The sequence below is a fragment of the Uloborus diversus genome, chromosome 3 (genome assembly GCF_026930045.1).
Source record: "Uloborus diversus isolate 005 chromosome 3, Udiv.v.3.1, whole genome shotgun sequence".
Classification (NCBI taxonomy): domain Eukaryota; kingdom Metazoa; phylum Arthropoda; class Arachnida; order Araneae; family Uloboridae; genus Uloborus; species Uloborus diversus.
Window position 1 is genome coordinate 114,993,681 of NC_072733.1, and position 25,232 is coordinate 115,018,912.

Consider the following 25,232-nt stretch of genomic DNA (forward strand, 5'->3'; position numbering starts at 1 on the left):
AACAAGAAGCATCTTTGTTAGAATATTGAACCTTTGCCAACACCATCTGCATCTACCACTGACCATGTCACACTGTGGGGAGCATCTTGCATTACATTTTTGGAAAATCGTTTAAAATGCAATGTAGAATACTGGTTTTGTAATTATTTCCCTCTGTAAAGTAATAAATATGTCATTAATTTCATATACAGTCGCTTAATTCATTTATCTCATTAGACTTTTGGCAAGTTCCATTAAACCAGAGTTAGAGTTCAGTGGGACAAATTATATTTCATCAAAATAAGTAAAATTCTTGTTGAAAAAAAAAAGAGCTACAATTTCAAGTTTATTTTCCAAAAGTTAAACATGTTTGTATTATCCTTCAAAAATATTTAAAACATATGTAAGATATAGCCGTTTTATAGTATAAAATTCCTATTGCCATAAATGAACAGCAGTTCTTTCTTTCCATGAATGTTTTGATAACGATATGAAACATATGAAAGTTAAATGGCGTTCACAAAACGTCACTGTTAAAGTCGTCAAAAGGTCGCAGCAACTTGCAGATGTCAATTTGCGGTGACGTCACAAAGTGACACTGAAGTGACCTCTCTATTATATCAAAAAATGACCGGTCACAAAGTACTTTTTACAGTGAAGTCGCGTGAAATATATCACTAATATGTCACAACGTGACTCCCTGGAGACTTCACAATTCTGTTGCATTATAAGTGTGACCAGTGACTCGTAGTGGCATTCCTGTAACATTGAAGTGACAACGTTGTGCTATCAGAGCCATTAACGGAATATTTTGATTCGCGCTTGTCTAACATTCAAATCGGAAAAACACGGATAGAAAGAACTAAATATGAGGTTTCAAAAAGAGATGTTTTAATACTGTTTTCAGGGAAGCAGGTGTTTTGAATCGAGTCGTAGGAAGGGATGTGGGATTAGTTTGATGAACTTACCGTATCTAGAGCAAAGCAAGAAAGTTTCTCAACCCAACTTACTTAGAGTCGTTAGTCGCGTATCATATACTATTCTGCCGTGTGCAGGTAAACGGCAGTATCTGCAGAAATGAGTTTTCGAGTTATTTGAAGAAATGTATGTCGGATTCAATATTAACCATACTGAAATCTTGGAATTAAGACTTTTTTTCGTGCCTTTTTTCAGCGGAAACCAAATAAGCAAGCTTGTACAGTAAAGCTAACGTGTAATAGATGACAAAAATGCAAAATGAAAAATTGGCAGTTACTGCCCTTTACCCGCACACGGCAGTATTATCTATTGCGACATCACGGATCATTTTCAAAAATAAACTAAATGCGATATTGCTAATACTTGATCACGCTATTAAGAATAAAGAGGAGAAATAAGTGCGTTGTGATCAGGGAAAAAAAAGAAGAATAATGGATAGAATTAATAAGAAACGAAGGTGAGAGATCGAATAAAGTTTCATAGATTTTACTCTACTTTTAAACCACCAGTTAATGTAGGTTAAGATCGCCGATACTGGATTCCCTAAGAACAAGAGGCTTGTGTCACTGTATGTGAAGCAAAACAAAGAAAAAAAAAGAGTCATGAGTCGAATTTCATAAAGAACAGGCTGAAGTATACACAATAGCTCAAATTATGAAAATAACTCTTTTAGGTAAAGTATTTTTTAACAAAGTTGTTAAAGACTAAATTAGGAATATATTCTGGTGGACAAAATTATAGATTAAAAGTTGTTGCTTTTTATTTAATAATAACTTAACTCAGTTTAGCTATTTTTCATTAATATAAAGATGAAAAATTGTGAAAATAGCCCTAAATTCAGTATGATTCATCAATTAAGTTGAAAAACTAGCAACTATAATGTTTTATCATTACGTGAAACCTGTACAAAATTTTAACTAAGAGGCCAAAAGCCTTGGATTATGGTAAAATTTTGTTGGAATTAGTTAATTTAAAGCCAAGATATGCAATGATGTTACCATAAATGATCATTAGTTGCTTTATTTTTCAAAATAAATAAACAACATTAAAATGCACTGCTGAACAAAATTATAAGCTTTTAAAAAAAAAATAAAAACCCTAAAAAAATTAACTTTGTTTCTCATAACCTTTCTCAGTATGGTTTTATTTTGTTAAATTAATGATGAAAAACAGACAAATAGCCTAAATTCAGCATAAATCATAAATTAATCATTTTTACAAAAAAAAAAATCTTTACTTTAAGAATTGAAACTAAACAGAGTTACGTTGTAAAAAAGAAAAGTTTTTCTTTCTTTTAGAGTTCATAATTTTGTCCAGAAAGTTATTTCAATATGTGTTGTTAATTATTAAAAAATACAGCAACTAACGATCACTAATAGCAACATTAGTGCATGTATTCACTTTAAATTAACTTCTTCGAAAAAAATTTTACTACAATCTAGGGTTTTTTACCTTTGAGTTTATAATTTTGTCCAGGTTTCACATAATGATAAAATATTAAAGTTGCATCGTTTTTAATTAAGTGAATTTCAAAATTATTTTGAAAAGGCATACTGAATTTCGAATTATTTTCTCAATTTTCCACCATTATTTTATTGGGAAAAAGCTGAACGGAGTTGTTGTGATTTAAACAAGATCAAAAAATTTTGAGTCTGTAATTTTGTTCACTGGTGATGCTATACCCGAAGTTCGGATTGAATGAAGTGTGAAAATTAGGCGCACTCGCCAAGGGCTACCATTAAAAGTGAGGTATACCGAAGTTAATAATACGCTCCGTTTTGAACGGGACAATCCCAATTTCAGGTATCCTCTCCCGTTGTCTCCGCACATATTGAAAAGTTCTGTTTTCTGAGGAAACAGAACGGATCACGGAATGCTTCAACCAAAAGTTACTGAGTGGAGTTGTTAAAGTTTTTTCATACCAATAAATTAAATCATACATCTATTACATTTCATGTTTGCCCGTGCCTAATGCACTTACAAAAAGGGCATTTTCCTGTTGATTTGTGTACTAGTGAAGAAGCACAGTTGCAAATTGCAGTTCTTAAAGCAAGTTTTGTTTAAAACGTAAATTATTCAAAATTCTGACAAGAGTTCTTATTCAGGATCAGCGCCAAATGTATTCAAGCAAATTTCATTCAAATAACATAAAACAATTACAGCAATTCTTCTCTTTATAAGGTTCATCTCTTTTTTTGTCCGTGAAAACTATCTAAAGAAAAATCCCTTTTTATAACCAACACTTGCAGATGTCTAAAATTTGTAAATGTCCCTATTTTCAGGGATAAAAATAAATGATCACTTTAGACTGCAGTGACTACAGCGTGGAAAATGAAGGAATTAATTTTGTTTTTCAGAATAGTGTAAATTTTAAGACATCAGTAAATCAAGTTACACTGCAAAAAAAAAAAGTTCTTAGTTGTTTAAACTATCTTTAATTATTCATATTTTTTTCCAAAATAAATTCCTATTGTATTAAAGTAACCCATGTTTAGCGTACTTCTTAAAAAAATGACTCTTGAACTTATAGTGGCTCATGTCATTTTGGAAAGCTAAAAGTAAGAATTTTTTGTTGTAAATTATTATGTTATCCTTAGGCTAACTTTTAGAAATAAACAACACTAAAATTATACATTTTGAACCATCAGATGTATTGGTAGGTAACAAAATTAAAATTATAACTGTTTCCGCATCATTTTTCGGTTTTGTTTGAGCAATCAATCTTTAATTTTAATGATATTTTAACTAAAATTTTAGCTTACGTCGATATATAAAAAAAGCAAAATAAAATAAACAAATAAATAAAAAATAAAATAAATAAATAAATAAAGTAATATTTGTGTGTAGCTATTAATTTTTCATTTTATTTCGTTCGGTTTGATGTTGCTTTATTTCTTAGTTTTTACGGGAAATTAAGTTAAAACCAAATATTTAAGCGAAATTTTCCGTTAAGTTATGCAGCTGAAAATTGCTGGAAGGCGTTTTTTGCTCTTACCAGTTATATGCATAATAATATTTATTATTATTTTAATACAACTACCGTTTCACACTCTTTTTTTTCAATCTGCGCATTTTCCCTCTTTTTTCATTCCTATTTTAAGCTCTATTTTAGTTTATAAAGATTGCAATATGATCGGTAAAGCAAAAATTACAGTCATAAAACTTTTTTAGGAAAAAAATTCCTTTAATGTGATATTTCTATTTACTGAGCAGGATGAAATGGTCGTATTGCTTCAATGTATTACTTTTCGATCTTATCACATTTCGATATTTGAATGGAAAGGTTTTCCGCCAGAACTTGCAAAACTGAATTTTATTACTCTACTATATTATAGATTAAGCGTTGCAAAACTGCTCATCGATTATATATATATATATATATATATATATATATATATATGGTGCCGACCCTGGTACATCCTGGTACACTTGCTTAGTCATTCTCACATTTTAGCTCATTTGTGTTTAAAACTCGCCAAGAGATGATGACGTAGAAACCGGCGACAGAACGAACAACGCCAAAGGTGGTAAAAGTTTTTTATTAGTTAATTACTTTGATGAGACGAAAGATGTAAGACGCGATTATAAGCCGAGCAGCAAGACGGCTGCACTCCTGTATTGTTAATCATTTTTGTAAATAGTAGTTATGTGTAGTTTAGTAATTATTAAACGTTTAGTATCTATTCATCAAGATTTATGTCATCAATGAGAGGTGTTATAAGTAAATATAACCATTTCCATACTTATTACCAACAGCTCGGCATCCCATATATATATATATATATATATATATATATATATATATATATATATATATATATATATATATATATATATATATATATATATATATACTGGTGACCCAGTCACGCGATGCTGTGTTTCTGTAGTTATAATAAGTCGAATTAATCCTTTACTCTTAGCATTTTGACACAATCAAATCAATATTTTACTAAAGCTGAAAATAGTTTTTTCGATTTTAAGTTGTATGGCATTGAGGTAGGGGAGAATGACATTAGTTGATTCATGGTGTCAATTAATACATTGCTACTGCGCGAGTTTGGAAGACAGGAAAAAACAAAATGCCTGATAAAATAACTCATAATGGGACTGTCTACATTGAGAATCAGTTTGGTGTATGTTGCTTTACTTATTCCTTAATGGTGTAAACATCACTTCATTTAATACGTTTTTGTAAAAGTATATACAGAGTTAACACAAAAAAATGTCCCGGTTTAAAAAAATTATATTTTATAACCTTTTACACTTACCACTATAAATGATACATAAAATTAAAGATAAACTGTCCAAGTTTTTTTTGAACGTACGTAACTACTTAAACGAGCACGTTCCGCAGAAGCGCAGCCTAAAATTCCTTAATGAGGTGGTTTTGGTTTACAACAGTCCTTACACGTGTATTAACTACTGTAATAGGATTAGAAACAATGTTAAAACCAAGACCTCTGGGGGGGGTATTTTTACCCTAAAACCTCCCGTAATTCTCTGCGCCACTGACGTTCCGCAACGCTAGATTGGCCGATGGCCATGCAGATGATGATGATTTACCCTTTATACGTTGGCTAGCCAGGTCCCCAAACCTAACGCCATGTGATTTCTTTTTTAAAATGAGGTTTCGTCAAAGACGTTTTTTTTTACCACCATTGCCTACGACATTGCAAAACCTGTGATAGCATATGCGTAGTGTTACGAAAAATTGACAGTAAGACACTCCAAAATGATGCGTCGCGTTACGAAAGGCGCACACATCGAATATTTCTGAGTGAAAAGAAACTTGGACAGTTTATCTCTATTTTTATGAATCATTTATAGGCTGGTTGGTGGCGTGATGGTTAGGCGCTGGCCTTCTACGCTGGCCACCCAGGTTCTGACCTGGGTGGCCAGTCGGTGGATTTTCGAGATGCAGAAAATCTTCAGCGCCCATGTCGTATGATTATGCGGCATGTAAAAGATCCCTTGGGTATTCGTTTGGCTTAGAATATCCCTCGGCTAAATTAAATTCCTAGTGCAATTTCGCATCAAATGAGAGCCCAGGTGCCAACATCTGGTGGAAACTGGGCGTCAAAAACACTACTGTGTCATGCATCAGCGCCTTAATGGTGACACACGAAAGACTGATGCACTGTTGGGGAGCACACTAGGTCTGGCTATGACCCAGACGCCTCTTGAGGTGGATCTCTTATACAGGAATTTTTTTTTTTTATCATTTATACTGCTAAGTTTATGAAATATAAATTTTTAAAACCGGGATATTCTTTTATGCTAACTCTGTTCAGTCGACAGCTACAACGCGATTCGATTTACGCGAAAGGGCTATAACACGAATTTTTCGCGAGCAAAGAATTTTATAGCTAACGTGAATTTCTCGTCGACAACACGAATTTTTTGGAAGGCTTCGTTATTGGCTTCGGCTTCGTTATTGGCTACTAAATATTGATTTCGTGAATGTTATTACAACCCTTTAGCATCACTGATAGCGAAAGTTCTCAACCAAACTAGTCGACGCATCGCGTTGTTAGTGCATGAAACAACCACTCAGCATCTTTCATTTCTTTATTTTTTTTTCATTCTAATTATTAAAGTTGATGAAATATAATGACACCTTAGTGCGCTGTTTCATCCAAAGTTTGAAGACAAAAAAAGTTTCAGCCAAAAAAAGAAAAATTGTTATCTTAACCATTTTTCTTGATATGCTTGAACAACTACAGAACGTCGACGGTAGCACGACAATAAATATGAGTGAATCTTCCATTCGTACAATTAAAAGTCAAAGCAAAAAGATGTTCGTAAAAATTCAGAACTTTGTTTCAATATTGAAGATTGCAGAATAAAGTAAATATGTATTATAAAAATTGAAGCTGTGTGATGAAAAGATGAAAAGAGAGGCTGTTGTCATAAATGGAAACGTTACAAAAGAAAAGGCGAAGCAATCGTATTTACAAATGCTTTAAAAGAGAGTAACAATCTGATCATGTAGCATAAATCATCACCATCTTTGATTTTCAACTTATGAATATTATTACTATATCTAGTGCTCAGTACTATTACAGTGCTGAATTTTATTATTACTACATTCGGCGTGTGCCGTGTTGTTTTACTCTAGTGCCCTCCCATTGATCATTCATTTTGTGCATCTTAATTTATTTTTCGTGAAATAAAACGCCTTTTTTTATTTTTTAAAAACAGTAAAAGTTCAGTTCTTTATGTAAGAAATTGTAATGTATAGTTGAGGAATGCTTTAAAGCTGTTTAAGGAGTGTTTAACAATGTCTAGGAGAGTTTGGTATGTTTCTAATAAAATTGTATGCGTACATTTTTCTACAACGCGAAATTTCGACTTACGCGAGGTGTCTTGGAACGTATCCCTCACGTAAGTCGGGAGTCGACTGTAGATATATATATTTTTTTCTTCTGTGATTCTCAATCAAGGTAAATTAAAACATCTTAAAGCATTGAATTGATTATAGCTTCTTGTTTTGAATCTATTTTGACAAACATTTTTACATTTTTTGCGTAAACTTGATTGCCAATAATTCGAATTGGCTTCTAGATGGGTTCAATCAACCTTTACTCTAAATCGGTAGGAGAAAATTGGGTTACGTACATGCACTGTAACAACTGGGCACATGTGAAGTGTACTAAAAAGGCTACTTTTATATGTGTATAAATTGTGATTCCAAAAGCATAACATATAATTGGACTACATTTAATATAAGTTACTTTTTTGTCTAAATAACAAGACTAATAAATTCATAGTGCATAACCAGGGGTGGTGTTATAACCAGGGGTTCCAGACGAGTGAAAATATTCTCTCTAAGGTGAAAGCATAGTGCCTGAAGGTGCAATGCAAGTTAGAAAATAGAGCAGAGGAGCCGAAACAGCATGCAATCACAAAAAAGACTCATTGCGCATGCGCTTTTGCCTTAGACATACATTCAACCACCTCAATATGGCGGACAAATGATGATTGCGTTTGTGTGTCTTTCACATTGAATGAAGTACACTATTGAATTTAAACACAACTTTTCTTGGATTAATTATCCGAAATTACAAGTAAGTACAGCTTTTGATCACTTTGTAGCTTTTACGGCTTTCAAACATAGTTAAGTGGTTAAAAGTGCATTTATTGCTTTTCAGTTACCGTTATTGTCTTTTAGTTTCCGTTAACCGTTACTATCGTGAAATTTCTATCATTCAAACCGCTAATAAAAATATCTCATTATTTTCTTGAGTACTCGATAAGCAGCTTTTATTAATCACCAAAAAAAAAAAAAAAAGCTATAAGATATCAATAATCAACAAGTGAGAATCTTAATAAAAATGATTCTTGTGCCACGTAGATTATAACAGAAAGCTAGCGTAAAAAAAATCTCTCTCAGTCTAGCTTTTTTTTTTTTTTGGCTTTTTCATTCAAGTGTTAGAATCATTTCCTGTTAGCGGTTAATGTCTGGATAGCGTTATAAATTTCTTTTGATTTTTTAACTATCGAAAAACTTCATGTGCATTTTATTTTGTTCCTCTTGATTATCGTTTATGAAACGATTTTGTTTTTCCGTAACTGTAATATCCCTGAATATTTTTGGCTCTTCATGTAAATAATCCATAAGTACAGCTATGCTTCATTTTCGGAATGCGTCAAGGTTTTAGTAAATGTATAATTTCTCACATTATTTAAATAATTACTCGTCTTTAAATTATAACGATTTGTGACAGATCTTTGATACCAAGTAAAGGGGTAGACATTTGTTTTATTCATTCTTAACATTACTTTTTGTAAAAAAAAACTCGTCCGAACTCTGAATTTTTCACATGTTTTTAACGGCCCCAGAGTTATTATTAATATTATTTATTTTATGAATTTTTAAGAGAACGATAAAGATTTCACTGGTTCGCAAAGTTTTTCATTTGCTTTTACCGCGCCCGTGAGTCAAAAGAGGTTGAGAAACCACTGAGTTAGAGCAATGAGCACTTCTTAACTATGTTGAAAACTCTGAAATATGATCAAATGCTGTAATTACATGTTTTAATCATTTCCGGTATCGAGTTCAATGTGAAAAATGTCCAAAACGAAGAATATCATAAATCAAAACAAAACTTAAAAAAAAAAAAACACACACACACACAACTGTATTCAAAAACGCACACAATACGGGGGAGGGGGGAGGAGGATCTATAGTAAGGGTGCCATTTCTCTCTCCAAAGGTTCCTTTTTTTCACTCCGGCTGTCTATTTTTTAAAAGGTGCCTGTTTTTCACCCTATTTAGAGGTGCGATTTCGGCTCCGTATTGGGTGTCGCTCGTAAACAAGCGTTTCTCCCCTGAAAGGTGCCGAATGCATCCTGTAGTTTTAACAGTGTGGATCACTTTTGTTTTCATTGTTAATATGTTTTTTAAAATAATAAAAATAATACAATCGAAAAACCATTTAAAAAGATTTTTTTCTCATTTTGCGTGTCAGCTGAGCCCAATACAGGTGTTTGTTGATTTTAAAGAAGTGACGTTACATTCTTCTTTAGTATTCAATACTTCAAAAAAAAAAAAGAAAGAAAAAAAGAAAAGAGAGTATTTGTTACACATGATAGGCCGCAGTAACATCTTAGAATTCCCGTGCACTAAAATAAAATCAATAGAATTAAAATCAAAAATCCTCCACTCCTCTCCCCCCCCCAAAAAAAAACAACAAACCCTAGCCTCTTCTACTGGAAAATTTTCGAATTCATCCACGATGTACACCTATCCAAACTTTCCAAATATAGCTTCATGTTTCGCATGAATACCTAAAGTTATCTGTGTTTATCAATTTTACCTCCCTATTAGAGCATTTAATTGTCTGTTAGCTATCTATTTATTTAGAAATCAAATAAAATAGAATAACAGGTTTTCATATTTGCAATTTACACCTACACCATTTCCGTCACATTTGAAATCATTCTGCTTCCGAGTACAATCTTAGAATCTGATAGCACTACACAAGTTATCCTTTATCTTGTGTTTGAAAAGTTTTAGATTTTGACAACAGAACTAACTATACTTCGTATGCGACCCTCTTTAGTTCTTCTTTACTTATTACCATATTCAGAATCTGTTTATTTCTTTGTACCAACTATTATCTTCTCATTAAGATTCATTCCTTGAGATACATTCAGATACCGTTACAATAAGGCCAGCATTTTCCTGAAGCAGCTTCCTGACTTGAGCTATTTATAATTGCAACCATGAAAGATAGTTATGAATAAATCAAAATTGCTCGTGTTTTCCTTACTGTTCTCGTGACTTCAAATTGCAGAATAAATTTCTTCGATGACATGGGTTATTTATCTTACATGACAAGTTTATATTTAGTAATATTTTTCATCACCCTGCCTGCTTTTTAAGGTAAGGGGATAGGGATTTTTTTTACTTTATTATTTTTACTATCTATCACTTAGAAGTGAACATTCATTAGCAATAGTATTATTGGAAGCAGTTTACAATATGTTTCACGGACTATTTTTGTCCGTGAAACAATTAGTTTTAACGAGAAAACAAAATTCATTGCTTAAATAACGAAAAAATAAATAAAAACTATCGAAATGCTTGCTTTATAAGAAGATTTTAAGCCCAATGTTTTGTGTATTCGTTTGATTTATATATTCATCATAATAAGGAGTAGAAATTTATTTTCTCCAGAAATTCTCAATTTCTTACGAAGAAGTATCAAGTCATGGTCGCCCATACATGTAATTTTAGAGAGGGCCTAAGGAAATATGTGTTTTTTTTAAAATTAAAAACCCTGTTATTAAATATCTTCTGTTTATAAAATACTTTTAAAAAAGTAGAATCTTATTCTTTTTTAGTTTTTGGATATGATGCTTCCAACCAGAGGCAGCAAATAAGGGGAGCAAGAAGGGGCGGTTGCACCCTCAAATTTTTGGCTCAGAATTATGAGAAACGGGCAAATTTAATTCATGTAAATCGCAGATCACTTTGATCATATGCAAAAGGAAATTATAAAAAAAAAAAAAGCCAGCTGATTTTATATAATACATGATGAATCTTGAAACATTTCCAGACACAAGCAAGTATTTGAATGATAACTTGAAAAATCTTGAATCATTTGCAGTCCTTTCCGGAACAGAAAAAATTGATGGAGGATCAAAGTTTGTTTTAACTAAAGAAGTAATCTCCTCATGCAGGCTTAATATTTCATACTTGTGTGCTCAGTGCTATGATAATGCACCAATGTGAGCTGGCTGCACGATTTTACAAGAAATTCTTTGGAGTTTTGCATACGTTGTTGCGCTCATATTTCAAATGTATGTCAAGTTAGTGAGTGAACACCAATGCCTTCCATTAAAAACACATTTCACCAACTCAATACATTGTATACTTTCATAGAAAAGAGTTGTAAAACTTTAATCACCAATATCTCATTTTGAGCTCTTTTGAGCTTCATTTCACCAACTCAATACATTGTATACTTTCATAGAAAAGAGTTGTAAAACTTTAATCACCAATATCTCATTTTGAGCTCTACTGCAGATACCACATCTGTGCTTAGCACGGCAGTATACTAAGTTCTACTAGTTTAACGTGTAGTTTTAAGATTTATATATGCAAAACATATAATTCCATATGTTTCCATCAACAAGTAATCATTTGAAATGTCTACTAATAATACAGCATGAAGTTTGTCTATATGTCTGTGGCACGCATAAGGCTACCGTTCTGCCGATTTTCATGAAATTGGACACAAAATTAGTTTGTAATGGGGGTGTGCAATTTAAAGTGTTTTTTCGAAAATTCAATTTTGTACTTTTCTACTAAAATTTTAAGTTCACTTTTCTCATAGGTTTGATAGTATGAAGGAAGAGCTTTTTCCGCTCTTTTTTAAATTTTAGATCATTCGAAAGCTTGGACTTTTTTTTGCATAAGATGAAGTTCGTACAAAGCTTTTACGATCATTAGGAGAGTTGCAATAATTGTTTTTAGGAAACCGCAATCCAAGGCTTACCGTAAGCAAGCCAAACGATTCTAAATGATTAAGTTCGAGAATAAAATTTTTAAAAAAAAAGAAAAGAATTTACTGTCGCAACTAAAATTAACGTACTATGGTTGCATCTTTCAGTCCCTTTGGCTTGTGTCGTTTCGCTTGTTTTGTTCCGACTCTTAACATTTTAAAAATGTTCTTTATTTTTTAGCGAACCAAGCCCTTGTCTTATTGAAAAAGAATTTAATTTAAATATTTTAACTGTTAAATAAAAGTCGCTTACTTTATTTTCTTAGTTTTTATGGAATTATGTTCAGTAAATTAATAAAATATCGCTATTGCTGCCTTCTTTTTACGGTGTTAAATTTTTCTTAGTTTGGGTTTTAAGCAAAAGAGAAAAACTTCCTTCCTCTTCTAATATATTTCAAAGACCTTTGCTAGTTTCTGCAAGTAGCGCGAAATTTCTTTTTTCCCCTTTTGTCTTACTTTTATACTTTTTGTGAAGAACTTTTAAACTATAACAAACATTAAAAATTCTTTAGTTGTTACGATATCGGTTTATTACTACTAATTCTCATTTTATTTCTTAATATTTATTTTCAGATAATAAAAGCGTTTTTAATTTAAGCCAACTCCCGGAAGAAATATTTACTTCTTCTTTCGTTTAGAGTTTATCCAATTTACGGTTTGTTGTCTGATTTATGATTAATTGAATATTATTATATCAAATATTACATTTACATATAACCGATTGAGGCAGTGAGAAGCAAAGGGATGTAAGTGGACATTTTCAAGTTTTGAGTAAAACGCGTATAAACTTCCTAGGTAGGCTTTCAATGATTTTTTTTTTCTAAATCATGCTGTACAGCAGCATATACTAGGGCTACAAATACTATCTCTTGCCCCAAGACAGAGGAGGGGTTCACCTACCATTTGTACTGGTTATCTCCAAATTTTTAATTTTGCCACTTGCATCCCTTTGGTTCTCACTACCTTAATTGTTCTACCGAATTTTAATTCTATAAACAACACATACGTTTTTGAAGTTCACAAATCTTTTAAGTTGTACTACTTTTGGCTCGATGAAGGTGAAGTTCCTACTTACATTGGCAGCAAAATCACTGAAGTAATGGGACGAGTGCGACGTCATAAATGGGAGCGAATTTGACGACAAGATAGTGATGTATTGAAAAATTTGAAGCTGAAAATGATGCTCCAAATTCAGTGACTATCGCACATAAAAACAATCAACGATGTTTTTGTTTTCTTATAATTTTTTTTTCGACAAAAAAAAAAAAAAATGTTTTCATAATAGCGGTTACTCAACTCGTAGTTGCATTGTTAAATTTTCAAATCTAGTCGAAAATATGTAGAGATCATGGAAAAGGAATACTAGAAAGGATTACGGGAAACCCGGCTAAAGTGGATACCCCGTGCAAAGCGAATATTGCCTACAACTCACAAATTTTTCTTTGGCCGGCAGCCGTTTTGTCATAGCAAAGGTCGTCTGTTGGCACACTGAGCGCGGCAAACACGTCGGGACGAGTTTGCGTCGCGCGGTGCCAATGAGCGGATAGAGTGTTTTTGAGAAAACAATATTATTTTACAGAGGTAAGAGTTTCGTTTATAACTTTAATACTATTTGTGACATGTTCTTTGTTATGAGTAGGATTTGATGCATGATTATGTAGCTTTCAACTAACCGTAGACGACGAGTTTAAGTGCGCTAGTTTTTTAGTAATTTGGGATAACCTCAAAAATGTTCCGACAGGGCAAAGCGGACTGGGCAAAGTGGATACCCCATTCACTTTGTCCGGTCATCACAAGTTATACAGTTTTATGGAATTATGTAATTTATCGCGTTTTTTTTTTCAATTGCATATGGTGTATAAATATTAAAAAAAAAAAGAAGACAACCTAAGGATCCTGGAGTAAAGAAAACAAGCAGGCAGGTGTTTGGCGGGAGAACCGATTAAAGGAACTACAAAAAAAAAAAAAAAAAATACGGGGTAGCTTATGTTACACTATATTGACATGTCAAAAGTGGAATTACTTCTCCGCAGTTAGGTCGACTCCGGCCTACATTCACGAAGTCTCAAGAAAATGAAATGGTAACTTTTCTGCAAGATATGGACGCAACCATGTACACTATCCTAAGAGCTGGAATAGACATAACAAAGCAGGAGAAGACAGACTGCAATGAATTTTATGATGTCATACTAACCTGACTTTAAGAACTCCAGAATAGATGTTTGTGGCGAGGGCAAGCGGATTTAATCGTAATAATTTTGTTTATAATAACTTCAATAATTAGCAGTGCAGCAAAAAATATTTTTTGAATTTGTTCCTATAATTTTCGATGGTTATTTTATTTTCAATCTTTAGTTCCAGGACAAATAATATTGTTGTTCGCTTTGCCTCAGTACCGAATCCACTTTACCCGGGGTGCTGGGCAAAGTGGATATTCATGCCATTGTTGAAAACTTGCCTTATATCTAAAATTTTAATTAATATGAAGGACAACTGTTATTGCATTATGTAAATGTATTTAATGTTCATTAAATGAAGACTGAATATAAACATTTGTTTCAATTCCCCCAGTTATAACTAAACAACAATAATCAAGAAAATCTGAAGGCATTCACGTTTGCCGGGCCCTACAGATTTTGTTGCAGGGTGTCCTAAACTTATAGATCCGGGCCTGATAAGATGGTTTTCATATTCTGCCTCACTACCGGATCAAAAATGTCCCATTGTGACCTACACAAGAGGCTCATTGTGGCATTTTGAAAGTCCTTTTATTTTGACTCTTTTGTTTTGTATTTTCAATTTACAGTGAAATAGTGATCAAATATTAGTGATGTAAATAAATAATAATAATAAAAAAAAAACGCTTGATATAATATAACTTTAAGAAAGGGAAAAAATAACAATTAGAAAAAATCGTAATGTCGCCCCTCTACCACTAAGGATTCTTTTACATGAAAAAACATATGCTCAAAACTTGCGTTAATGGCATAAGGAAAATGTATGTATCTATGGCATAATGAAAATCATTGTTCGAAAGCAAAACTTTACAAGGATGTCTGTGACAAGTAACATCATGTGTAATCGAGAAAAAAGCGAGGATTAATTATTTTTTTTAGTTTTGATTTAAATGCAATGTTTTCCATTTGACTTTAATGCAACTCACTCGATTTATTTTGTGCAGCACCGACAACTATACTTTATTACAAGTCTATTATCGATAACAGTAAAATTCCTTTCCGTCGTGTGGTTAAGTCAACAGTTTTCTACGTTAAAGAAAAAATAAATAAAATAACTAAATCTTATGGACGATTTCTCTTACAAGCAATGATTTAAAAGACAGAGGAACATTTTAAAGCACAATAAATCGAAATACAATAGAGTCTCGAAAACTCGACACAATGTTGAACGAAAAGTGGTCGAGTTTGTGCGAGTGGCAACCTATCGGGAATGTGTGAGCAACAGGTTTTTTGCACGAATTATTTTCGTCCTGTTAAAGTGCAGCCGAGTTTCTTAGACTTGTACATATACAGGCTGTGGAATCGTGAGTTTTTGCATCTATACTGCAGTAAGAATTCTTTTGTAGCTCGAAATAAATAAATAAATAAATATATAAATGAGTTAAAAAATCAAAATAAAAAGAAAACACACCCATCCACCCACACACACTATGTTCGACATTGAAATGCAGCACCAAAAGAAGGTGTGATCAGAAATTTAGGCAAATATCAGGGTAGACACTCGTCCCTGAGTTGTGTAAATGATGTGAAATGCGCTGCTCTATGCACATGAAAAAAAGAAGTTGTAGAATGGGCAATATTCGTACCGTTATTTCCGCCAGACGAATTGTCAAAAAAATTTTGATTTTGTCTCGGAAGATACGTGTCATAAGAGAGAATGCCAGTCCAACGTAACGTCAACGAAGGCACTTCCAGGAGACAGACGATTTTACGAGGGGTATGGTGAGGTCTGTGGTAAAAATGGTTGGAGCAAGGAAATTTGGCAAGTTCGAGGGGTGCAAGTGCAGCCAGAGTGACATTAGCACCCGTGGATCGATGCATCCGCCAAGAAGTGGTAACAGCCCCGCAAGTCACGTGTACTTCTGATGCATGTGCAAGACACCCTGGATGTTCTCATACAGACCAGAATCATTTCCAGTCGATTGGTTGAAAGTGGCCTTCACTCACAGCGTCTGTTAAAAAGACTACCATTGACCCCACAGCATAGACGGCAACGCTAGGAATGGTGCCGAGCAACAGCGACTTGGATGACGGAACGTAGTGGTCTCAGATGCGTCTCGCTTCTGTTTTTCCCAGCAATGGTCGCCGCATACGAGTGTGGAGTAGACGCAGAGACAGGTTAAATCCAGCAGCAAGTGTGAAAGCGTCCCACCGCTCGACAACGTGGCATCATGGTTTGTGGCGCTATTGAGTATGATACCACATCATCTCTAGTTCGTATTAAGAGTACTATAACTGCCAAACGATACGTGCAAAATGTGGTTCGGCCTGTGGCAATCCCTTACCATCAGGGTGTGCCCGAAGCAATTTTTCAGCAGGTTAACCAATAGAAATCGGAAATTGACAGCCAGAAACCACAATGAAAAATTATAACCTTACAGGAGCTGCGAATTTATCTAAACAAATAAGATTCGTAATGTTTTCACTAAACGTGCCGTACCCGAACGTTTTTAGTAACGTTGTGCCAGTCACTAAATAAAATTTTACAAGCATGCATTTTACAGTTGCATATGTCTACTTATTCAACAAGGCAGTGGATGCATTTCTGTGCTCTACAGACTAAAGGTACAACACCGATGTTTTTGTTAAAACATCGATGATTTTCTAACTATGTTTTGTGTTCGACATTTTTTTATGATGTTAATATTTTGTAATTTAGCTGAAAATATGCACTATATATATATATATACGCGCCAAGAAGTTGTCAGAATGAAAAGAAATTTTACACACGTAAGGACACCTCTAGACTGGATACACGAGGTGTTACAGGTAAGCTATAAGGCATGATGTCACACAACGCCCTACGCCGTGCCGTGTTGTTACACAGCTACTGCAAACGCGAGAGTAAATCAAGCTAACTCGTAGGCAGTACAACTTACCATACCAAGTACTCCCAGATATTCTCGATGTGCGATGAATCAAGGGAGAGAGTACGCCATAGAAGGTGACAATCTGTACTATTAAAACCTCTGCACGTTTAAGTGTGTGTGTGTCTGTAACCCTATCGTCTCTGGGCAGGCAATGTTTACCAAGTCAATACTGGTAGCGTTGGATATAGGACATCCGGGGCAAGCGATTCCGCCCTGTCTTACTCCTTTAAACCTCACGGGGGTGGACATAAGGACTCGCCTTATCTCCCTGACTCAGTAAAAAGGATAAAAAGTATCAATTGTCACTTGCTTCAGGCGGCATTGAACCACCGTAAGTGGCGAACGGGAGCTGGCTAGCGAGAAGAAGTCGGAGTCCCCCTAGTGCGGCAGGGAAAACTTTGTGACACACTTGCTGTGTGTGACCAATCGTTGTCCTATTGAAAGATGGTTCCTGGGAGTCCTGACATGTATCGCATCAAATGCATAGGAATGTTTGTGCAGACAAATGTATACAAACGATATGCTGAAATGAGCTTCGAAATACATGAAAAAACGCGTTTTAGATTTTATGCGTTTTTTTTCCTCAGTGAATACCAATTGAGAAGCTTGTACCATTAAGCTTAAGTACAATAAATGACAAAAATGCCAAAAAATGAAAATTTTGCAGTTTCTGCCTTTTACCTGTCCACCGTGGAGTATGACTCACGCAGATAAATCATGACATTACACGAAAGACTACTAGAATTTGTTAAAAACTTATTTATTAACATGCTTAGAATAGCAATGTATTTTACCCCAGCATAAGAGGTACAACGAAATCTATAAAAACATGCAGTTTTCTCTCAAAATGATGCATTTTGAGAGAATATGTATATAAAAAAACCGCAGTGTGACTTTGAAAAGATCAAAAAATTGCTATTAAAATAATATTTGTTTCAAGCTTCTATCGTAATTTACCAAATTTTGAGAAAGACTCCAAAAAAGTATCTTTTTTTTTTTTAGAAAAAAACTGATTAAACTAGTTTTTTTTTCATCTGAGACGCTTTTCTTTTTTTTTTTTTTGTATTTTCGAAAATATCTGTAGTAATAACTTAACTTCGGCACCTTTATTTTAAACAAGAACGCCGGAAATATCGTTTTTCATTGATTTTTAATTACAAATATCCCCGATACGTTCAATGGTTTCCATCGAACCCGAAAATGAATTTTTTCCTGCTTTTCTTAGCGGGTTACATAATTCAGCTTTCGAGATTTTAGCCACATGGTTTAGCTCATCAAAAGCTTCCTCCGTCTTGAGTTTGAAAAAGCGTCAAAATTTTCAAATCATTGCATTTAGCGAAAAAGCCTGTTGATATTCTCGATTATAACTAACAAGAATCTCGACACATTTTTTAAATTTTTTTAAATGTGTCCACTACTGTGTACTTATACGATTAAGTAGTGAGAAAAAGCGTTGCATCAAAAGCTTCCTCCGGCTCGAATTTAAAAAAGCGTCGAAATTTTCAAATCATTGCATTTTCAAATCATTGCATTTCAAATCATTGCTTAGCGAAAACGACTGTTGAAGTTCTCGATTATAACTAACAAGAATCTCGACACTTTTTTTTTTTTTTTTTTTAAATGTGTCCACTACTGTCTACTTATGCGATTAAGTAGTGAGAAAAAGAGTTGCATCAAAAGCTTCCTCCGGCTCGAATTTGAAAAAGCGTCTAAATTTTCAATGCATTTAACGAAAAAGCCTGTTGAAATGCTGGAATCCAACTAACAAGTTTCCCATCATATATTTTGTAAATCTATCAACTACTGCCTAGTGACATGAATAAATAGTGTTGCATCAAAAAGTTTCGTCCGAAACTTGAAAATCTTGTCACATTTTGGAAATTAATGAAAAAGCCTGTTGAAATGCTCTAATTGACAAGTTTCTCAGCACGTATTTTTTCTTTTCAAACGCATCCACCACAGTCTCGCTACACGAATAAATAATGTGAAAGAAAGTTGCATCGCACGCTTCCTCCGCCACGCATTCGAAAAAAGCGTCTATATATTTCCAAATCTTCCAAGTCGTTAAATCGATGGGTATTTTGAAGGCTAAAAAATGTTGTCCAGTTTGCGAGCGATGTCGACTGTATCCCCCTACGTGCTCGAAATCTTTCCTTCCTTCAAAATCTCCCGGAGCAGCGCGTCTGCTGACTGCATCAATGGCAACAGCAGAGCACGCGTCTCAATCCCGTCGGCGCTCCCATCGATCTGGGGGAACTAGATCGGCATTTCGAGGAGAACACCGAGGCTGGATGCTGGGCCTGGCGCCCCTTTCCCGTGTTCGTCTTGACACACTGGCCTGCATATCTGCTCCATGCATTCCCTCATTGCATTCCGATGCACGGCCGAAGGCATCCAATGAACCGGGGCCCCCGCGGACCCCTTCTCGGACCCTACTTTTGGCGGCGGGGTGCAGCACGGGGATGCTCTGATACACATCACTTAGTCGAACGGCTTTCTCTTTCGAAGGGAAGAATGAAGTTTTAAATATGGGTGAGTCGAATCTTCTTTAACCCACAATAGGCGTGCATTTTTCAAGGTTAAATTTTCGAGAGGCGTTAGCTGATTATTTTGCGAACAATAGAATTTTCAACTTCATTGTATTTCTTTTTCATTAAAGCAGTCCTACGCAACTTATAAAATTTTGATAAGTGAAACGGGGAAAAAAGAAAAAAAAAATCTGTGTCAGTTTACCACAAGGATGCTATTTTCCAAAAGAATTGGTGCTTGCAGCTGAAGATATATTTATTGCATGCATAAAATTCTGCCTTGCTTTACATGATGCTTAAAGTATATTAAGGAGTGTATTAGGAAAATATGAGGTTGTTTCTATTTACCTATCTACTTATCTTTTTAACTCTCTAGTTTTTATATATCTATCTATCGATCTCTATAAGCATGCGTGTATGTATTAAAATAGGTTTTATAATTTAGTATTCCTTGTGCCAAATTTGTTCATCTATTTTTCATATCTCATTTCATATCTCAATTGCATCGTAAAACGAAATGTGGTTAAAGTTAAAAACTTGATAATACTCCAATGAAAATGGAGAAAAGTCTCAAAATCACTTTTGTTATATTTTAAATAATATTATTTTTCTCCCCTGTCCTTTAATAATAGAAAAAGCAAGGTCAGAAACATATGAAGAAATGACGTTAGTGACAAAATGTGCAACATTGTCATAGATATGTAATAACACGAAAATGATAATTACTGTGAGAATTTTACTGGAAAACCAGTCATTTACTGACAATTTCAGAAAAAAATGTTACAGCTTAAAAATGCATGGAATTTTTCTGAATCAAAGTAAAATTTTTGTTCATTTTTCGTTATAGCTTCTGCTGAATAAAGCCACTTAACAAAATTATTTGAATGCTTTCAGTAGATATTTACATAAAAAACGTTGAAATAATTTTCTATGCTATCCTTTCTTCTGTTATGTATGCAGCAATGGGCAGTGTTGATATTTTTGGCATTTAGTAGATTGCCTGACGTTTATTCTAAGTGACATGCCACACTGTGTACAAAATATCAACTTGTCCCCCAAAAATTTCCATGCCTGATTTTTCTAAACTATTTTTGTTTTAAAAGTCTCTTATTCCCTGTTCATAAGTTCGAAATGGCACCTCTTTGATGTTTCACATCAAGGAGGTATCAGTCAAGGAGGAATTCCTTGATGTTCCACATAAAAGAAAAATGATGTCATATACATCTGTGTCTTTTCTTGCTATCCGATTAGCAAGTAGTTAATTGCTATTTTACAAAAAGCTGGAACCCAATTATTTGTATTCAACACAACTACAGAACATCTTTGGCTTATTTAACGACTAGAAATGTTACTATTTGTGTGAAATATATTACATATTTTTAACAAAAAAAATTGTTTGGATAATTTTTAAAAGTGTTCTGAACCATTAAAAATGTTTTTTTTTTTTTTTTAATTTTATAGAAACTAATACTGTTTCAAAAAATCCAACCATTTATAAAACACTGTTAAAAACGAAGCCAATGTAGCATTGGATGAATCTATTTGCTTCAGAAAGTAAAAAATGCATATTACTTAATTTTACTTAATAAATAATGCATATATTTAAATAATGCATATTATTTAATTTTACTTTTAATTCTTCCCTTTCTTATGTTTCTTATCCACGAAAAGAATTTTAGACGTCAATATGGTCAGGTGTGATTTGCGTACCTTTAACGAGCTTGCTTTGCATTTTACCACCTGATAACTAATTAATTCTTCTTGATATGTGTTTATAAATTTTAACGCTGGCATATAGGGTAACATTTAAATATTTGTTCATTTTTGTGAGAATGCACGATTAAAAAAAATCTTTTACCTTTTTTAGCCCCCGAAAAATTGCTGAACCCCATTTAATTGATGCCACAATTATTTAATTTCAATGAAAATGGAGAAAAGTCATAAATCATTTCAGCTGTGTTTCAGCTGATATTCATCTTTCTTCTTCTTTTTTTAATCTTACATTAATCATTATATTTTAAATCTAATTACATTTTAAATCTTACATTTTCGGACCTTACATTAATAGTAAACCAGGGACAGGAGCTTATGAGGAAATAACGTTAGAGACAAAGAATGAAACATTGCCAAAGGCATGCATTCACACAAAATTGAAAATCCAAAAGTAAAAATTCTTGTAAGAACCGGAAAGCCTTTCATTTATTAACACCTTCAGAAAGAATTTAGCAATGATGAAACGATGACAGAACGCAGCTATGACAGAAAGAATTTAACAACAAAATATTTCGAATTTGCTATGAAAAGTAAAAAGAAACAATTTTGTTCATTTTTTGTTCTAACTTCTGCTGACTAAAAATACTTTACAACAATAGTATTGCCTTAATTTTTATTTAAAGGTGTGCTTTATATTCAAGCAAAATATATGCAAATATTTATGAAGAAGTATTAAATGTTTTTTACTTTGAAGTTTCGAATTCTTCTTTTTAATATGTCTTGAGCTTAAAGCGTTGATATTAATTCCTGGGTTTGTTGATTTTAATTACCTTAGTTTAAATCACGAATTTAATTGAGTGACATGCATTATTAAAATCATTCAATTTAAAGAAAAATATTTTTAAGCTTTAGAATGCTTTTCTATATATCTATATCTATCCACTCTGCCACAATATTTTAGAAGTTAACTAATTTTTTAGAATCTTGAAATTATGCTGTTATTCTTCAAATGTTAAATAAAGAACAAATTGACAACGCAGTTCCCTATACCCTAATATTGCTATAAAAATTATAATTGTTAAATGCAGTATTTCTCTGCTAAAACATACATACTGGTGAAAAACTATGACCTTTAAATTTCATTCAAAGTATAACAGCTTCTTTTCACACACCACAGTTAAGTACTACAGAGAAATTATTTCAATTTCATTAGTAAACTGCATGGACATCTTAATAAAAATTGCTTTTCACAGCTTTTAGCGAAGTGAATCCGAATATATGAGTTTAGTAAATGGAAAATATCATTTTTCGAAATTTAGAAACAATTCAAGGTATTCAAATATAAAAGATAATAAAAAGAACTTAGAGAAAAAAAGTAAGTGCTGATACAAAACTTAACTCAGTTGTTGGGATTATTTTAGCTTTGAAAAGTAAAAGAGAATTCGAAACATAAATTTACTCATTCTTTTCTGCACCAACAATGTACCATCATTCTTAGTGTTTTAAATGATAAACAAGATTTGAATCAGGCATTTACAAATTGGTTAATTTTCGTGGACCTAAAAATCAGTAAATGCCATGAAAATAGCTTTAACAATAGCTTAATGATTTTACGTATTTAAAAACTATGTTTGTTTACAAATGTAACATAATTAATATTTAAAATAGCTCAAAAACACTTTGTTGAACCAGATGCTAAAATGCTAAAATTGTAGTCTGTTTAAATGTAACGCTTTAAATTATATATATATATATATATATATATATATATATATATATATATATATATATATATATATATATATATATATATATATATATATATATATATAGAGAGAGAGAGAGAGAGAGAGAGAGAGTTAAGATTTCGTAAACTATTCGTTTCTATAATCCAGTTGTGTATCTGGCATTAATTTTATCTTTTACCCAGTTTTGTTTAATATTCACCCTTTACTCTATTAAAACAGGAAAAAAAACACACCAAATATTTAATGAATTTGTTCATTAAAAACGGCTCAGTATTAAAAAGAAATCTGCTAGCTTTGACAAAATATCTTAAAAAATCTTGGAAAAAAAATTGCAGAGTTTTCATGCAACTCAAACGCTTCAACATTAAAATAATAAAAATGAATAGTCAGTTTCAACAGCATCAAGTCGCGGGGCGGTGCTGAAATCGCTGATTCAGGCGTAGTTGTGGATGTAAAGAATATGGAATCGATTTTCGCTTCTATGCTGTAACTCCCCCATTTAGCTTTCTCTGTTTTTCTAGAACATTATTTAAATTCTACTCTTTTGAGTTTGTAGGGAATTTATTTTTGAAGGCCAAGTGACTGTGCGTGAGGCGCTGTAGTTAAATTACAAAAATAGGTAAACACAGCTGCAACTGGAGATAAGAAAATTTATGAATAATAAAATGATCGCTCATTATATCCTTTATGTATTGCGTAAAAGCATGAAAACCATTTTTTTTGTAAAGCATTAAATGCAACACACAGATTAACTTTATCAGCAAGCAAAGTCAACGTAAAGGAGAAAAAAAAAAGACTTAAGATTTACCGCTCTATGTAAATGTATTGGACATATTTTTTGTCGATTAATCATTTTAAAATAATCATTTTACTCTTATAGGTCACTTTATGTTCTAATGCTGCTATTATATTCAACGCAATTAAAACGCTCGATAGAAGTACAATATGAAAACACAATATGTAATTTTAATGTATAGCTAATTTTAGTAATATAATGTAATTATAAATTAATAATATAATAATATATGTAATTCTAATGTATTTTTAATGTATAGCTATGTAAATACAATAAAGGGGGATTCTCGAAAAAATGTCCCGTGCGTAACGCTAAATTTTTTGTTTTATTCAAATAACTATTAATTAAATATGGGATTAACTGTTATGTTATGATAGTATATTAAAGCATGTATTATTCTCCAGCAGTATTATTTTTTGAAGGCTTTGGTTAGCTGGAAAAAATTAAAAACTTAACGTTAAGCACAGGGCATTTTTTCGAGAATCGCCTTATAGCTTAATTCATCATTCGATATTAAAAAACATTTATTTTTTGCGTGATACATATTTTTTTAACTAGTTATACTTGTTATGTGTTAATGTGGTTCTTAAATAATAGATACAAACTAGCTACAACGCTAATATTTTAAGAAATATTTTTCTTCAGAAAGTACCAACATATAAGCGACAAGATCAGATAAGGGGTTCATACTTTTCATTCAAAGTTTATTTTTTATTCTAAAAACTTTCTTTTTTTTAAATGAGACGTACTGTTTACAAATTGCAGTTAAAATTGTTTCAAGTTAAATACATACGTTTAAAAAGCATCATTCTCTAGTATGTCAATGTGAACATGTTTACTTCAAGTAAGATTTTTTAATTTACATTTCACATTAGTTTTAGTTGCTTCAAATGACTTACTTACGCATATAAGATTAGTAACACAATGCAAAATTCGGAGAACATGTTTATTGAGGATGTGAGACAAAACTAATGTACACGTTTTTTAGACAAGCAAAATAAAAAAAAAATGCCTCAAACAATTTTCCTTAAGAAGCGGTTAAACATGGCATGATTATTTAAAAACAATAATATTCAATCATTGTTAAAATTAATTCAGCATATTTTTTTTAAGTCTGAAATTTGATAAATTAGTTACGCGCGTTTGTAACAAAATATATTTTCAAATTTAATTTTATTTGTTGGAGTGCATAAAGGTACATAATCGCTGAGGCACTAAGGATATAAAGGTAAAAGTGCATTTAATTTATGATTACTGGTATTTTTTTTTCTATTCAGTTTCTGCAAAACACCTAATTTTTCGTTTTTTTAGCTTTGAATTCTCTTTACATTGTTCAACAAATTTATAGTCATATTTTCGCGGCAACAA

At 32.6% G+C, this 25,232-nt stretch overlaps 1 protein-coding gene across 1 annotated transcript in view; it reads left to right on the forward strand.

Annotated features, from left to right (window-relative positions):
* The first annotated feature begins 19,474 nt into the window (after window positions 1–19,474).
* Window positions 19,475–25,232, forward strand: part of LOC129218134 (alpha-2C adrenergic receptor-like) — a 131,405-nt gene continuing 125,647 nt past the window's right edge. The window contains exon 1 of the mRNA XM_054852344.1: window positions 19,475–19,611. The gene's annotated coding sequence lies outside the window, so the exon portion shown is untranslated. The remainder of the gene's footprint in view (window positions 19,612–25,232) is intronic.